The sequence below is a fragment of the Leptosomus discolor genome, chromosome 7 (assembly GCF_034619465.1).
Source record: "Leptosomus discolor isolate bLepDis1 chromosome 7, bLepDis1.hap2, whole genome shotgun sequence".
NCBI classification, from domain to species: Eukaryota; Metazoa; Chordata; class Aves; order Leptosomiformes; family Leptosomidae; genus Leptosomus; species Leptosomus discolor.
This window is the reverse complement of record NC_141397.1, coordinates 22,215,709-22,231,195: the sequence shown is the minus strand read 5'-3', so window position 1 is coordinate 22,231,195 and position 15,487 is coordinate 22,215,709. Positions and strand designations below refer to the sequence as shown.

At 41.8% G+C, this 15,487-nt stretch overlaps 1 pseudogene; it reads left to right on the top strand.

Moving 5' to 3' along the window:
* LOC104354775 (uncharacterized) overlaps positions 1–15,487 on the top strand; it is a 39,282-nt pseudogene extending 23,795 nt beyond the window's left edge.

Below are 15,487 nucleotides of genomic sequence, written 5' to 3'. Positions count from 1 at the left end.
GTTGGGAGGAGTGTGACACATAACAGGAGCAGTGAGAACTGTTGAGGAACAGAGCATGGGGTCAGCGATGTGAGGAGAGTGGGTGGGGTTGAGGCACGGTGTGGGAGCGTAGCTCGCTGAAAACAGGCATGGAATGCTAGAGGGCCTGCACAGGGAAAACTCTGTTGAACAGTTTGTCTAAACTAATATAGTAGGCCTCAAGGACGCTTCGGCCTTGAGAGTCAGAATAGAAGGATTAGAAGCTAACATCCGTATGAGGCGGAACGCATTAGTATCAATAGTAAAGTGATAGGTAGAAGCAGATGACTGATGTATGTATAGCACAATTAGAGTTTATGAAAAACTGCAAGTCATGATGACTTTGGAAAATTATGCTATATAAGAAAGTGCATCTGCACAATAAAAGGAGTTTCCTTATATAACTCATATTGAGTCTTTTGTGGATTCTCCAACTCCCGTCTCTGCAGCACGGTACAGTTTTCATGCAAGCTCGGGTTGCCAATTTTTGGGATAAGGGAAGGAATGGGCAGGTTTCCTTAATAAATGCTGTTGTTTGGAGCTTGGAATGGAACTTGGTATCTCTGAGTCTTGGGTGAAGAAATAGTCCTAGCTTAGCCAGTTCTCCTTGTGGTGGACAGTAGAAACTTGTCATGTTCATTCGCATTCTGTTAGCAGAGCTGGCTAATACAATGTGAATGACCATGAGGGGAGTGTAAAATGCCAGGAGGATGATGCAGGAAGGAGCCTGGGAAAATGTAGTCAGTTGTAATGAAGAATGGTATTAAAGCAATAAAAGGTGAAGAAATAAATTGCTTTGTGACAAATGCCACCACTTGCGGAAAGCAGGCAGGCTAAAATGTGAAAGCAACCCTAGTGTCCAGATGAATCTAATCCAAGCAGAACTGTTCTGTCTCAAGTAAGTCCTTCTGTTTTTAAGAAAATGATGATCCAGTGAACCTTTAACTTAGTATTCCTTGATTTTTATGATAAAAATTGCTTTCAAAATGTCTTCTTTCTCTTATTTCTGTTACACGATAGGATGAGTTTGCAACAGAAACTGCCCAGGTTGACTGTAACTTCCTTTTTCTTGGTGATCTTTCTGTCTGTACCTGTTTACTTAAGGATAAATACATTTTAGAAACTACCCACTTGATAGAAAAAACAGCACGTGAAAATCAAGACTGACAAAGCAGAAATTTCACATCAGGAAGCCCTAGCAGAAAATGAGGACTTGCACAGTGCTGACAAGCGGTTAAGCCCAAAACCTTGGGAAGAAAGCTATGAAAGAATGTGGGTTGAAAAAGAGAAAAGGGAATTGAAAACAAATGTTCAAAACATTACAGCAGAGCTGAAGCAGCTGTTTGGTGAAATTAATGAAACTGGGAGAACTACTTCCGCTGTGGAAGAAGTGTCAGAAGATGACTTGAGTGAAGAATTGAGGTAGCTTAAAAACAAGTATTTTGGATGACGTTAATATTCTTCCTAAAATAAGACGTGTTTCTACAAGTGCTGAAAATGCACTTGTTATAACATAAAGTAAACTTGGGAGAGCCTCTGCATTTAATGATGATGTTCCCGAGGAGTGTCTTATTGAGTAACAAAATAAGAGAAAGAGAAATTGTCAGTCTTTTTGCAAATGCCCAGCAATCGTGTGGCATGCTGAAAAGGAACCTTGATGAAGAACTGAAACGAGGTATGGAAAGATTTAAGAGTAAGGTAGGAATGCTGCAAATAGTATTCCTGGCTTTGGAGCAAGAGAAGGTACAGCTGCAAAAAGAGGTAGAAGTTCACCTGCTACTCCTTATTCTGTAGTCTTTCTCCATATGAAAGGTCCTGTTCGCTTTAGCTATTCCTCATTAAGGGAAGATGCTTTGTGCAACTTGTGTTTTGTTCTAATGGAAATATATTAATTAGGAATAAAGAGAGCAGTGGAGACTTTGTCCTTTTCCCCATTATGTAATTAGAAGGTTTTTGGAAAACACAGAATGCGTTATAGTTCCAGTTTAACAATAAGTGGCACTCGGTTCCGGTGTAAGTAGTTACCACTTCATTGCCATAAAAAGAAATGCACACAATTACATCTGTTCTGATTCTGAATCAAAGAATGAGAATGGCTTCTGCACAGGGTCTTGACTAATCTGTTCATTTGCTGTGATTTCTGCATGGTGTGTCTTCATTGCCCTTCACTAGAATTCCCGCTTGCTGTGAAACCATCCCTGCTTGTGGGTTTGGGATCTTCCCCCCGCCCCCCTCCCCTCCCCTTAAGGAAGCAGTGGCGCAGCACAGTTCCACTTGCTTCTTTCTGTGCTTTTACAGCTGACATTGGACAGTCCTTCTAACTCTGTCCGAACAATCTGGAACTCTTTGGGTTTTTTGTTGTTCATGTTTTAAGATGCACTGTTGTTTTCTTTCTAAAGGCTATGTTTTTGTTATCTTTTTTAATCACGAGGGGTTTCAAAGTTCTTCCAATGACTTTACATGTTGTAGTGCGATTTTGTGGAAATGCTTCTCAATATGAATTCAAACATTGTTTTCATTACGTGATTTCAGAGGTCAACTCTGAATGATTTGATCTTCGATATGATGTTTCTCTCTTCTAGGAATACTGAGAAATGTGTGGCACTTAACTTTCTTTTTGTAGGTCGAGAAGGAAAAAAGCGAACAAAGATGTTTCAAAACTCAGGTGGTGGCAAAACAGGAAGATCTTGATAAATTAAATATACCGTCAGGCAACGTTACTAATCAGCAAGTGAAACAAAAGCCTACTGGGAGGGAGGATGACTGCTTGAAAATGGAGACCGAAAACTCTCTAGCAGAAAAAGACAAAAAGAGCTTTTCGTCTGAGGAGAGATCAAAATTGATTCAATTGCCGATGAAAGGGTAAACTAAGGAAATAATCTCGAATTCTTGTTTGTAGTACTACGTAAATATCTTTTAGGTTTTCTAATATTGTAGTAGTTGGAGTAGTTTCCCCAGTGCTGAAAACCATCCTGAGTAGTCCACTGCTTCTCAAACATTTAAGAGAAATAATTTTTTTTAGAAAAAACTAAGCTTATAATGGAGGTTCAAATTTATTGCCTGCTTTAAAAAAGAAGGGGAGGAAAAAAAAAAAGAAGAGGGAAACCAAATCCCTGTGGATTTCCTTGTCCATACCCAGGCAAAGCACTTCTTCAAAACCAGACTTGAAGACTGGAAAAAAACAGGTATTTTTGTAGGAAATGGCCATCCAGAAAAGAAAAGTAGGAACTTGCAGTTCACTTTGCTTCCTCCCTTTTCTAGGTGATTTTAGTGATCACCATGCAGTTGGTGTTTCCATTAAGTTCAGATCCTCTTTGTCAGGAAAAGGGGAAATCTCAAAACCAATCTCAAATCTTGAGGAAGCCACAGATATTTTCATGTCCCTCAAAGCAGGAGATTTTTTCCTGTCTGTCCTTCAGGAGAGTCTCTGCTCTAAATAATTCCTCTAATGGGGGTATTAGATGTGTTCCAGCTTACCAGAATCCACCTCCGATCCCACATTTCCCCCTGATTCCTAGGGAAATGTTTTTTAAATATTTGGGCATCTTCCAGGATCTTTCGAGTCAAGTCTGTGTTTTGTAATACATATTTTTAATCTCAGTCGGTTTTGGACATCGTATAAAGCATGTCTGTTTCACAGAAATATTTATGTAAAGCTACTCAATTGGTGGGTTTTTTTTTGTGGTGTTTTTTCTTTTCTTTCTGTTCAATGTAGTAAATTTGCCCTGAATGCCAAAATTGCAAAGAAAACAAAAAGACAGACTTCTCTGGGCAATCTGTTCCAGTGTCTCACCACCCTCACAATAAAGATCGAGCCCACCTCTCCAGCCTGTCCCGGTCCCTCTGGATGGCACCCCTTCTCTCCAGCGTGTCAACCGCACCACACAGCTTGGTGTCGTTGGCAAAGTTACTGAGGGCGCACTCAATCCCACTGTCTGTGTTGCCGACAAAGGTGTTAAACAGAACCGGTCCCAATACTCACCCCTGAGGCATGCCACTTGTCACTGGTCTCCACTCGGACACTGGGCCACTGACCGTGACTCTCCCAGTGTGACCATCTAGGCAATTCCTGATCCACCGAGTGCTCAATCCATCAAATCCATGTCTCTCCAGTTGAGAGTCAAGGATGTCATGCGGGACAGTGCTGAATGCTAAGAATTATAGAAATGTGAAGACTACTGTGCATTTACTTGTGTAAACGTACCTACAAATAAATCATCAATCACTCAGCGGCTTATTTCCCTGTCTTGTACAACTGATACCATGGTTAATGGAATGAAGTTAGAATTCTATAAAGGGTAAAAATTACAGTAAAAATATGAACTCTGAAAACATTTATTAACATTTCTGTGGTTTGTCCTTGCAAGTTCATAATGTGGAATATCTAATTTTTATATCAGTGCTTTATTTTCTCAAATATTCTGTTAAATCCTAGATTTACTGTGAAACGAGAAGAGGAAAAGAGGCTCAGAGTGGAAATGCTGTATGAGAAAGCAAGAGAAAAACTAAGAAGGAAAGAAGATGTGTATTGTAAAGAGATAGAGGAGAAACAGCAACTTGAGTTACCCTCAAGGGATTCCGAGATGGAGTTGTTAACACTGAGAAAGCTCCAGAAACAGGTATATTAAATAATGAGTTAAAGGCTTGTATTCTTATTTGCTGATTCTTTTCAATGGCATCGTATTCCAGTATGCCTAAAGAAGGAGGTACTTTGTTCATGGAAGAAGCATTGGATAACTATTGCCAAATTTTGAGGATAGTTGAGAACAGTTGGTTCACCAGTGGTCTGGGGTTTTTGGTGGTCGGGTGGGTTTTTTTCTTTGCCAGATCATGACAAGGCTACTGCATTCCAGGGATGATGAAGTTGTATAGCTTAGAGAAAGAATCAGTGTTAAGAAGATACTTGACAACTGATAGAAGATGAAAGATGGCACGAGAAGGAAAATACCCTTTTTTAGCCCTGTTTCTTACCAGAGTTGTAACAGGGCTAAATTAACCTCCAAGGGAATGTTTTAAAGCATGCACATACAATAAAACGCTATTATTTTCAAAGCTTTATGCTTGAGATATTTTAAATAGTTTCATTATTTGGTTGCTGGCTTAAAAAAAATAAAAAGGCGTTGTGTCTGTGGGATGTTCCTTTGCTCTGTAAGGGTATGTTACACTTCCGCTGTGTGTGTACATTGTACACGTGCACGGGTTCATACAGTAGCTTATGTATTACCTGAAATTTCACTCTCCTCTTTGAAGCCACGCTTCAGTATGAGAAAAGTTAAAAAGCCGTTTGATGCTGAAGTGGTTTTGTAGATTCATTTCCCAACTGGCTATTTATTCCTGTTCCCTGTCATTCAGGAATCCAACACTGAGAGAGAAAAGGACCTGTTGCACAAAACCCAGTTACTACAAGATGAGATTGCTATGCTAAGGCTAGAACTTGATCAAGTAAGACTTAGGCACCAGGAGGAAGAAGGAGAATATTTAGAGGAAAATGAGGCCTTGAAAGAAAAAATTGAAGATCTCAAAAAGGAACTTAAACTGAAAGAGGAAGCCTTAACACAAACAGTTTTTCAGTACAACGGACAGCTGAACTTACTAAAGACGGAAACTGCGGTCCTGGCTTCCAAACTTGAGGAGACAAAAGAAAGCAAAGACAGACTAGAGACAGAAATGGAATCATTTCGTTCCCGCCTGAACATTGCTGTGCAAGAACTTGAACGTCACCAGTCATCGAAAACTGGTGTTGAACGAACGTTTCAGAGAGAACGTGATGAATGGCTTCGCTTGCAAGACAAGCTCCATCATGACCTCTCTGATGTGCAAGAAACCAACAAGAGCTTGTCTCAACAGCTGAGTAAAGCTGAAAGCAAAGCTAATAGTCTAGAAAATGAGCTTCTTCAGTTAAAACAAACACTCAGGGAAAAAACATTGCTCTTAGAAATGACACAAAAGGAATTAAGTCAAGCCCAGGCTCAGGCAAAGGAATGTGATCATGCTCGACAACTTGAGAAAGATCAAGTAGGCAAATTTATAATAAAGCAGGAATACATGCAGGAGCGATTGGCCCAGCTCTGGAGCGAAAACCTTTTGCTTCGTCAGCAACTGGAAGATGTGCAGAACCAGAGGATCATCAAAGAGAAAGTAGTGAGCGATGTACAGGACTGGTTTAATGATATGTTCAACAAACTCAGAGCTGATACTGAAAAGCAAGTTTGCTTAGTGGAAGAGAGAAACAAGGAATTAAATGCCGAGTGTACGGCTTTGAGGGAACAAGCCTTTAATTATGAGATGGACAAAATAGAAAGAGAGGTAAAGTACCAACTTAGAAAGAACAATTTAAAGTTTTTCCGTTCTTGAAATTATTTTGTGTTTCTAAAATGTACCAGGTATGGGTTATATGTGTGGGACCAAGTAATGCTGATTTGTTCTGGTTTGTTGTGTTTCTCAGCTTTGAGGAGGGTTTTGGCAAAGAGGGTGCTACTGCTCAGATCTGAGCAAAGAACAGAAAAAAGGTATCCAAGTCTAAGCTTTGATCAAGAAAGGTGATGCTTCTGTAGAGCTTCTTTCATCTCTTTTCCTTAGTCCATTTCATGCCCTTTAGAATAGTTTTATGTATTTCATGGGTTTTATGTATGTATTGCACTGATGACACAAATAAGAGTGGTATAAAAGGTAGAATCATCCAATATGCAAGGGCCAAGAAATGAAGATGCAGGCAAGTGAAGTGATGGGGGATGGTTTTTAAGCTCCTACGGAGAAAAAAAAAAATCACTTCTCTGTAAGTTGCTATCAAAAATGAAGGGTATTAGTAGTGTCCAGGTGTTAATTTATGTATGTGTTTTGGGGGTCTAAGGGGCCTGCCTGTTCCTCGTGAAGTTCATTTCAGACACTGACCTAAGCTTTCTCTTCTCTGTTTTATGTGTAGCCATATTTAAATGTGTTCGTTCTTTGTGGCTCTGTGAAAGACTAATTAGCTGGGCAGAAGGCTAATGAGGAAATCAGTGAAACTCTCTTTCTGCAGATTCACACCACACATGTGTATGAACCATGCTCCTATGCAGAACACTGGCATAATATCGTGTTGCTCAAACAGGCATGAACCAATGTTGCTCCCATTTCTGCAGGTAGATGGTTTTTGTCAAGAAAAAGGGAGGAAGAGAATAAAGGCAGGGGTAGTAAGGAATAGGTCGCAGTTGGAAAAGCTATAGGTAATGGGAGAATGCATTATTATGTAAGTTCCAAGGATTAGGTAGGGTCTTCTCTGATGATGAAGTTCTCTACCAGTTCCAGGTAGAGCAATGATTTAGAAGTTGCCTTATGCGTTTTGTCTGCTCTTCCTTTACTTTCTGGCAAATAAGTGTTTAGACACAGGTATAAGGTTTGTCTCCCTTGATGACTGCATTTGAATAGTGATTTAAAATTACATTTCCTCCTTCATAGCAAATCCAGACTCTTTGAGTGAGGTAAGTACCTGCATGTGTCAGATAAGCACCTTATTCTTCACTTGCCAATAGCTGCAGTCAAACAATGGCTCTTACATCGCAACAGTTTGCTTTGGGTTTGGGTAGAAAAAAATACATGACTGCAGTGTGTCCTTGTGTATTGTTCTGAAAAGAATAATGCTCGAGCCTTTTTGATTTATTAGGAAACAGAAGTCCTCGTGAAGAGCTGCTGATAGTTTGGAGCTGCTCAGCTAAGAAAGTGGAAGTCATTGTCTGTGCAGATGCCTGCCGGTGGCAGGCAAAATTTCATACCTTTGAGTTCAATCCAATGACAGGGCTAATTGTATAATCAAGGAGGTTAAAGGAAAGGCATCGTTCTTGTTCTTACAACTTTTTTCATGTGCATTTAACGGTTTCATTAGGGCATGGTGAGACAGCTGCAGCAGGAGCTTGCCAATGCTCTTAAAAAGCAATCTGTGTCAGAAGCCTCGCTTGAAGTTACCACGTGCTACCGCAGTGACCTGGAGGAAGAAAAGCTGCACTTGCAAAAGGAATTGGAGAAGGTTAAAACTAAGGTAAATAAAGTTTGTAACTGTATAAAGAAATCTAAGGGTGGCTGTTGAAAGTAGGAGTGAACGTTGTCGTAAAATCCTAGAAAAAAACGTCACCAGGATAGATTTAATGATGGGTGAGTGAATCTCACTGTTTTATAAACTTGGTGTCCATGTCTTTGATGTGAGGACACTATGTCCTTACTTGGACAGTCACTGGAAGGCTAGGAAGGGCAGTGTTGGTGCTTAGAACTGTCCTGTAGGAAATCAGCAGAGGGATGGGAGAGACCAGTATAAAAGATGATGAAGTAACACAGTTGGGGTTCGTTTCCTGGTAGAAGTGGGGTTGGAATGTCCTTGAAATGATTAGTTCTTTGGGTAGAGGGTACGTGCAGATATTTGCGGTGCTTGAATCCTTCAGCAGCAGTTGACTCCTCTATAGAAAAGCTCACCTGACTGATGTGGATTCTTACTGTGATTTTACAGCTGCAGGAGTTGGAAGAGCAGCGTCTTCAGTCTGAGCATTGTGTTTGTGACTTGAAGACTGCCTTGGCTAATAAGAAAAGAGAAGAAAGAGCCCCTTCCCAGAAACTGCAGGACCTCCTATTGGCATCTTCTGGGACTAATGCTACTATTAAACAACTGGAAGAACACATGCAATGGTAAGAGAGTAACACAGTGAAGCAAAGTCTCTATGTCGCTTTCTGGGTTTGTGTGGAAACAACAGGATAGCCTTGTTGCATCGCAGCAGGTTGATACACGATTTTGAAAGATGCTTTTGGTTTAGAATCATAGAATTATAAGGTTGGAATAGACCTCTGAGGTCATCAAGTCCAACCATTGACCTAATACCACCATGCCCACTAAATTTAGATCGTGTTATTTCATGCTGTTCTTTCAGAATTGGTGCTCTGGTGGTAATAAGACCTGTATTTCTTTTTAAGCGTTGAAATTGAAAATGCCAGACTGGAAGCTACAGTCGAGCAACAAAGCAGTAGGATCGAAGCCCTTGAGGGAGACCTGCAAGCCTCTGCTTCCGTAAGCTGCTCATAAACTTCAATTCCACAGGGGATATTGATGCCAAGCACTTTGTGGTGGAGCCCTGGCTGGCGTCATCAGACTTGGAACAAAAGTGATAGTCCCCAGAGCTGCTGCTGTGCAGGATTTCTTTTCCTTTGGCCACTTGGTGTGTGTGTGCTTTTATGAAACAGTGAAGAGGAGTGCCTGTGATAGCACTTCCAGAACTCGGTGCAAGCCTTGGAATTTCACACTGCCCTTACACAGTGGTTAATTTTAGCTCAGATAAGGTGCTTTCATCTGTGGCCTGAATGAAGCAAATTATTTTTGTGTTGTAACCGGTGAACTAGGGTTCTTGTACCACTGTAGTTTTTTAATTAGTGCTAAAGAGATTTTGAAAATAACTACATGTGAAAGTTGAACTTTTTGATGTGCTGATACTGAGGGAAGAGGGAAGGCAGTCATGATGCTGGTCCTTTTCCTGTGGTTAAAACGACATGGTTTTCAAATGTACTGCGGATGGGAAAAGCTACTCCTGCCTGTTTTCATCGAAGATTCTTTGTATCCCGCGTGGTGCTCTCTCTCCCTGAAGTAAACAGCAGAGGTGGTGATTGCTGACAATTTCACAATGGTATCAATCTGGGGCTGTTTTGATCATTGGTGCTGGGTGTAAATACTACAGGAATAGAGGTGACGAGGTGTATGTAATATTTATTTTTGATAATGAGGTGTAAACTTCAGTCTGGAAAGTCAGAGAGTGTCTTCTTGCTTCTTTTTATGCTTCTGTAGGTTCATAACTGCCTGGAAGACTTGATAACTGGCTTAGGGACAAGACAGGCAGCTGCAGAGGACCACCACCAGCAGCAGGTATATGAAGGGCCTCTGTGAATGACTGTCTTAGACTTTGAATTTTTTGTGTGCAAGTAATTGATGAAAAGCTCAGGTGGACTGTGTAGGCACAGTTCAGCTGACACATACCCTTCTGGTTTTAGGGCAAGGCACCCTCAAGGGAAAAGGCTGTAAATTTCCTCCTTCCCCCGCTGCTGTGTTTTTTATCTGTGGTGTGGTGTGCAAGATACTTGTGTTCATCAGCTGAGCTGAGGAACTGCTGAAAGTGTTGTCCAGCCTCTTTTCCACCTTATTGCCTTGAAGCATTAGAAGAGGGTGGCCTTTGCTTTAGTGGGGGCATCTGTTGTTAGGTACTGGCCTGTTTGATGTGAAATCTGCAATGATTAAACATTCTCAGGAATTCTGTGCCTTGGTGTTCTGTGGAACTCGGCTAACAGACAGAGACGTGCTGCAGCTGCTCTGTGGAGAAGACCAGATGCACATACTGCACGTAGAAACTGTTCCTATGGGGGGGGTGTCATGTGTCTTTTCTATTTTGAAAGTGTGAGAGTGAAAGAGAGAAAGTGAAGAAGCTGGTAGAGTTGAAATGCCCAGTTGAACTGCGTCTGGACCAAGAAACAAAAAGAAACATCGAACCGCAGAAAGACTGCAAGAGGTAGGGCTGTTTAGCATGGTGCAGAGCTATCCCTGAGTAGAAGTCAAGCTTGCTTGAACTTTGGTGTAAAAATAGGTATACGTAACTGTTCGTGAGTGAATTCAAGCCCCCTGTTAGTTCTTGCAAGATGCTTCTGTACATGTGCCTGTAATTTCCAGTAGTTGCCAAAAGAACTGCAAATGCAAACTGCCGCGGTTTTCCTGGAAGGGAAGTCTGCCTCTTATTCCTCTCTTGAGGTGAAAGTTGGACCCTCCTAGGGATTTCTGGCACGGGAGTGATGGTTTTTCTCAGTAATTCCTGGTGTATCAAGTACATTAAAGACGAAGCAAGCCATGTCTGTGCTCTTTACGTGAGAGTTTGTGAAAAAGGCCCGTTGTTCCTTTGCCTCATGGTTTTCTTGACTAATTTACTGTGCAGGATGAAGAGGCTTCTGAACAGAGCTATGAAGAAACTAAGAGTGTATGAGGAGAGAGAGAGAGAGTCCCAGCTTAATTTGCAGGGAGAAATGAAGAATAGGTATTCTGAAATGGTCAGTGAAGTTGATAGATTGAGAACAAAGGTGAGCACTGGTTTGTTTGGGGTTTTTTGGTGGTGGTGCTTCTTCTTTTGAAACCTGTGTTATTCTTTCCCTGTACTGCTTTTTGTGGTGTTGATTTTTTTTTTTTTTTCATGGCTGTATTTTGGAATTCATTGACTTTTCTTGATGCTCCTTCTACTGTTATGGTAGTAGATATGATTGTACCTAATACTGATGTAGTTACCATTATGGGTAAAGATGAAAACGTTATGTGCAAAGCAGTATCTACAAGGGCACATCAAGGGTAAGCTGTTCTGTAGAGGAAGGGCGAGCCGAGCATCACAGCAAGGCTGGCAGGGTCCGTGACCTGACGGGCCAGGGAGCAGTCCCACATGCCCTCGCCAAGAAGAGCAGAACAGGTCTGGGTGACCGTCAGCGGGGTCCGCCAAGAGTGCGGATCGCCAGGCCCGTCCATGGGGCTGGGCGGGCCTGCAGTCCTACCAGGACATCCCGTCCATGGGTGAGGGCCAGGGCTGAGAGCACTGAGGCCCGGCACAGGCCTGGCTGCAGCTTGAGGCTGTGGCAGCATCTTCGACATCTGACAGATGAGTTCCTTCTCTGGAAGAGAGGGAAGTAACACCACCGTAACTCGAACAACTGTAGGAAGTTGGCTTTGCCCAAGATCACCCCTTGAGCCCTGTCTTAGGCAGGAGGCAGTTCAGGGTTTGCTTTTCCAAGTGGTGTCATTGCTTCCCAGGGCATAATGCGTTGAGGTGATGCAGAAAAAAAATTGCAATTTATTGCTCACTAGTAGCTGTCACAGCCCGTCTTTCCCTTGTCACGGGGACCCAGAAGCAGACTTCCCAGAAGTGCTTTTGAGGGGGCTCTGGCTGTTCAGCAGCCTGTAACCTTTTATCTGCTTCTCTGCTCATTACTCGGATTTGTATCTAAAGCAGCCACGTTTCAGAGCTACGTTTGTTTTTAGAAGATATTGCAGAATGCGTCAACTGCCTTTGCGACAGCTCATTTTCAGTCTGAAAGTTAGTAGCGTTTTGGTGTTTCTGTTGGAACAGTTACTTTGAATGTCAGGAAGTGCATTACATTTAGGCAGTTTCAAGTAAGTCTAAAGTTTCTACTCTTTGTAGAGACTCTTTTCAAGTATTTACTATTCTAGTTTCCTCCACTATTTTTTTTTTTTAAATAAAAGACAGGACATCATGTTTTATGTTCAATAAGCATAGAAAAGGTATGTTTCTGGAGTGGAGAAGAGGGAGAAAATGGAGCTGAGGTTGACCATTGGGATCTATTGGTTTTAATACTGAGTCAGCAGATGACAAATATAGTTTCAATGGCCAACCCCTTTACGGATTTTTACAGAATTGACCAATATTAAATCCCTCTGTGTTCCTTTTTCTTTTTTTTGCTGTCTACAGGTTGGTGAACTTTCCCAGCAACTGGAGACAGAGTCTAAAAATTGCAAGCAGGTAGAAGCACAAAATCAGGATTTGCGAGAAGAGTTGTCCACCATGCATGTGAAACAGGAAAAACTGGAGAAGAGGAAATGCCAGCTGAAAGAAGAGGTGGCTAACCTCAAACATCATTTGGAGACTAACATGGTGGATCGCAGCCAGATAGAACAATATAAAAGAGAGATGGAAGAACGAGCTGGCCAAGAAATAAGACAAAAACTGCAAGAAGTCAATCTATTTTTGCAGGTAAGTGGATTTTTCACTTGTGTTTGTAGTCTCCATTACACACTTTGCCATGTTTTAGTATTTTATTTTTCATTGCTGATGATGGTGAGGAGGCACAGTTGCCTCACTGAGTAAAGGCAGGTCCTTGAAATTGGGTATGTGCAGTTGGCTGGCCGGGAGAGTTCTCTTTTTCTTTCCGGTGACTGGAAGTGCATTATCTGCTTCAGGTGCAGGCAGCCTCCCAGGACAGGTTAGAACAAATCAGAGCCAGTCATCACGCTTCACTGAGAAAACAGCTGAAAGAGAGAATTAGAGACCTCGAATGTGAACTGGACAGGATTAAAAATACACAACAAGATGGTATTTTTCAAAGAGAATCGACACAGGCAGAAGTGGAAAAGTACAAAGAGCTGTACCTGGAGGAAGTAAAAATGAGGAGCTGCCTAGCAAATAAACTGGAAAGGTAAGTCCATGCTTTTTTGCAGCTGTAATAATATATTACTTTTTACTCATGCATTTTCCTCCTAAAATCCCTCTTCTACATCTGGTCAGCATGACATATGTAAGCATAAAATGGCGTATTTGTGAGGAAAGTACCTTAAGACCCTTCTGCTTTGTTAGAACTGTCTTCGTTTCTCTTTAGTGTTCCAGCAGTAACACCACTGATCATAGCATTAACAGGGTATTGTTTAAGTTGATGGTGTTTTAACAGACAGCCTTTTTGCCCATCTCTAGTAATCTCCTCCTCTCATCCTGCCTATGGCAGAAATGGTAAATTTCACATCCTCTTCTGCTGGAATAAGGATAGGCCCTTCAGAGAACAGAATTTGATTCTGTGACACAAAAAAATAAATCTCTTTTGGCTTCCATTTTAGTAGTGTGTCTGAGGTTTGAGCTTTCTGTGGGAAAGGGAGGGTAGCCCAGAGTTCTTACGCAGGTGACGTACCCTTCAGAAGCAGCTATGTAAACACATTGCATCCGCAGCTTGCTTTGAAGCCCTAATGCTGAGAAGTCCTAAGTGTGGGTAACTCTTGCTCCTCTTTGCAGGTAGTGTGACTTCTTAGAAACAGGCTCTCCAAAAAACCTCAGGTCAATGATGTTCTTCTTTTGGATGCTCATTATCCCTTCCACTTTCAGAAGCTGAATAATAGTCAAAGACCTGGAGATTCACTTTGTGACAGCGTTACTACTGAAGATAATTCTTTGTCTGCTTCTGAATGTTTCAGAGCTAATGAGAGACTAGCAGAAGCACACCCTTAGCTCCTTCAAGAGCACCACAGAAGCAAATCCTTCATCGCAAGCAGCGTTGTCAGTGGAGGTCTGGCTGCAAGTCCAGTTCTGTATTCAGCTGAACTGGGACATCTTGGCAACAATTTGACACTGAACAGAAGTCTCAGTCTAGGATGAAGCTTCCTAAGCTCAGCTGGGAATGCCCCGTCATCAGGAAACAGGGTTGAAGCCTACGTGGCTAAGGTAAGCATTTGGAAATACTGTTCTCAACTACTGCTAAAGGGTATCCATAAGCAGGGTGATGCTTTTTAGCCTGAAGTTCGAATCCATGCATAGTTCCAAACCATACAGTCTGATATGCCAAAACAGTACGCAACTGTATGTGGTAGGGGTGAAGAATTTTGGTCATCAGGATTGTACACATTTCCAGGAGTGCTCAAAGACCAAAAAATGCTGACATCTAAATAATGAACTGTGTAACTACGCTGTTTTACAAGAGAAACTGTGATCAAGAATACTGTGGCATAGGAAGTTCCCAGCTAATCTCTTCATTAAAATTTAGTGTATCGTATGTATGACTTCTTTAAAATGGTTGACTTTATGATGAGTACAAAATCCCATCAGACATTTTGGTTTGAGACACCTTTTCCTGCTTCACTGATCCTCCTTCTAGCAGCTTCTTCGCTGGAACTTGTTTTAGTACGTTAATACCAACAAAGGGATGCTTCAAAAAGGGGACGATATGAACAGGATCGCGTAACTTCTCACTTTAGACTTCAGTGCAGCACATATACTATGCGTAGGAGGCATTTGTTTTTGTCGTTCCTGCTATGTGTTATTACATGAAAAGGTAAAGTTAACTACTCCTCAGGAAGTCTTCACAGCTTTCTAATTTTCACAGCAACCTCTGCAATACATCTGGTCAAAGTATGCACTGTAATTAGTCATCAGCGTGGTGGCACATCCCTCACAGAATGGTGAACGTTATAACATCATATCATGAGATTTGGAAACCAGATGTCAATAGCTGTAATCAAATTCCCGCCTAGCATAGGACTGTGGCATGGACAAGCTTCTCTATTCAGTCGGCGTTCTCATCCCTCGCATATTCTGTTGTTGAATGAAGGCGAGAAGGTGAGATGTATTTGCTTACTTGCAAAATGTGGTCCCCCCCACATTGGAAAGAACCCATGTAAACCACGTGTCCATGTACTGCACTGTGTTTAAGAGAAAAACAAACCAACAAAACCAAAAGGGACAAAGCAGCGTAGGTGATGCGTAGCAGCGGCAGTGACAGAGATGAACTTTTCTGTGTCCCTGTGAATGTGTTTTTTCAGGTCAGAGGAGTGGACATTACAGAAAGAACTCGGGAGGCAATTAGCACTGTACCATCTGCAGGGGCTGTTCTGCAGGGAAGCAGTAGAAAAGAGGCAAAATTCAGGGACCCACAGCAAAAATGGAATAAGGAGAAGGCAGGGACAAGGGCACAGAAAGGGCAGGGAGCAGGCAACAAGTGA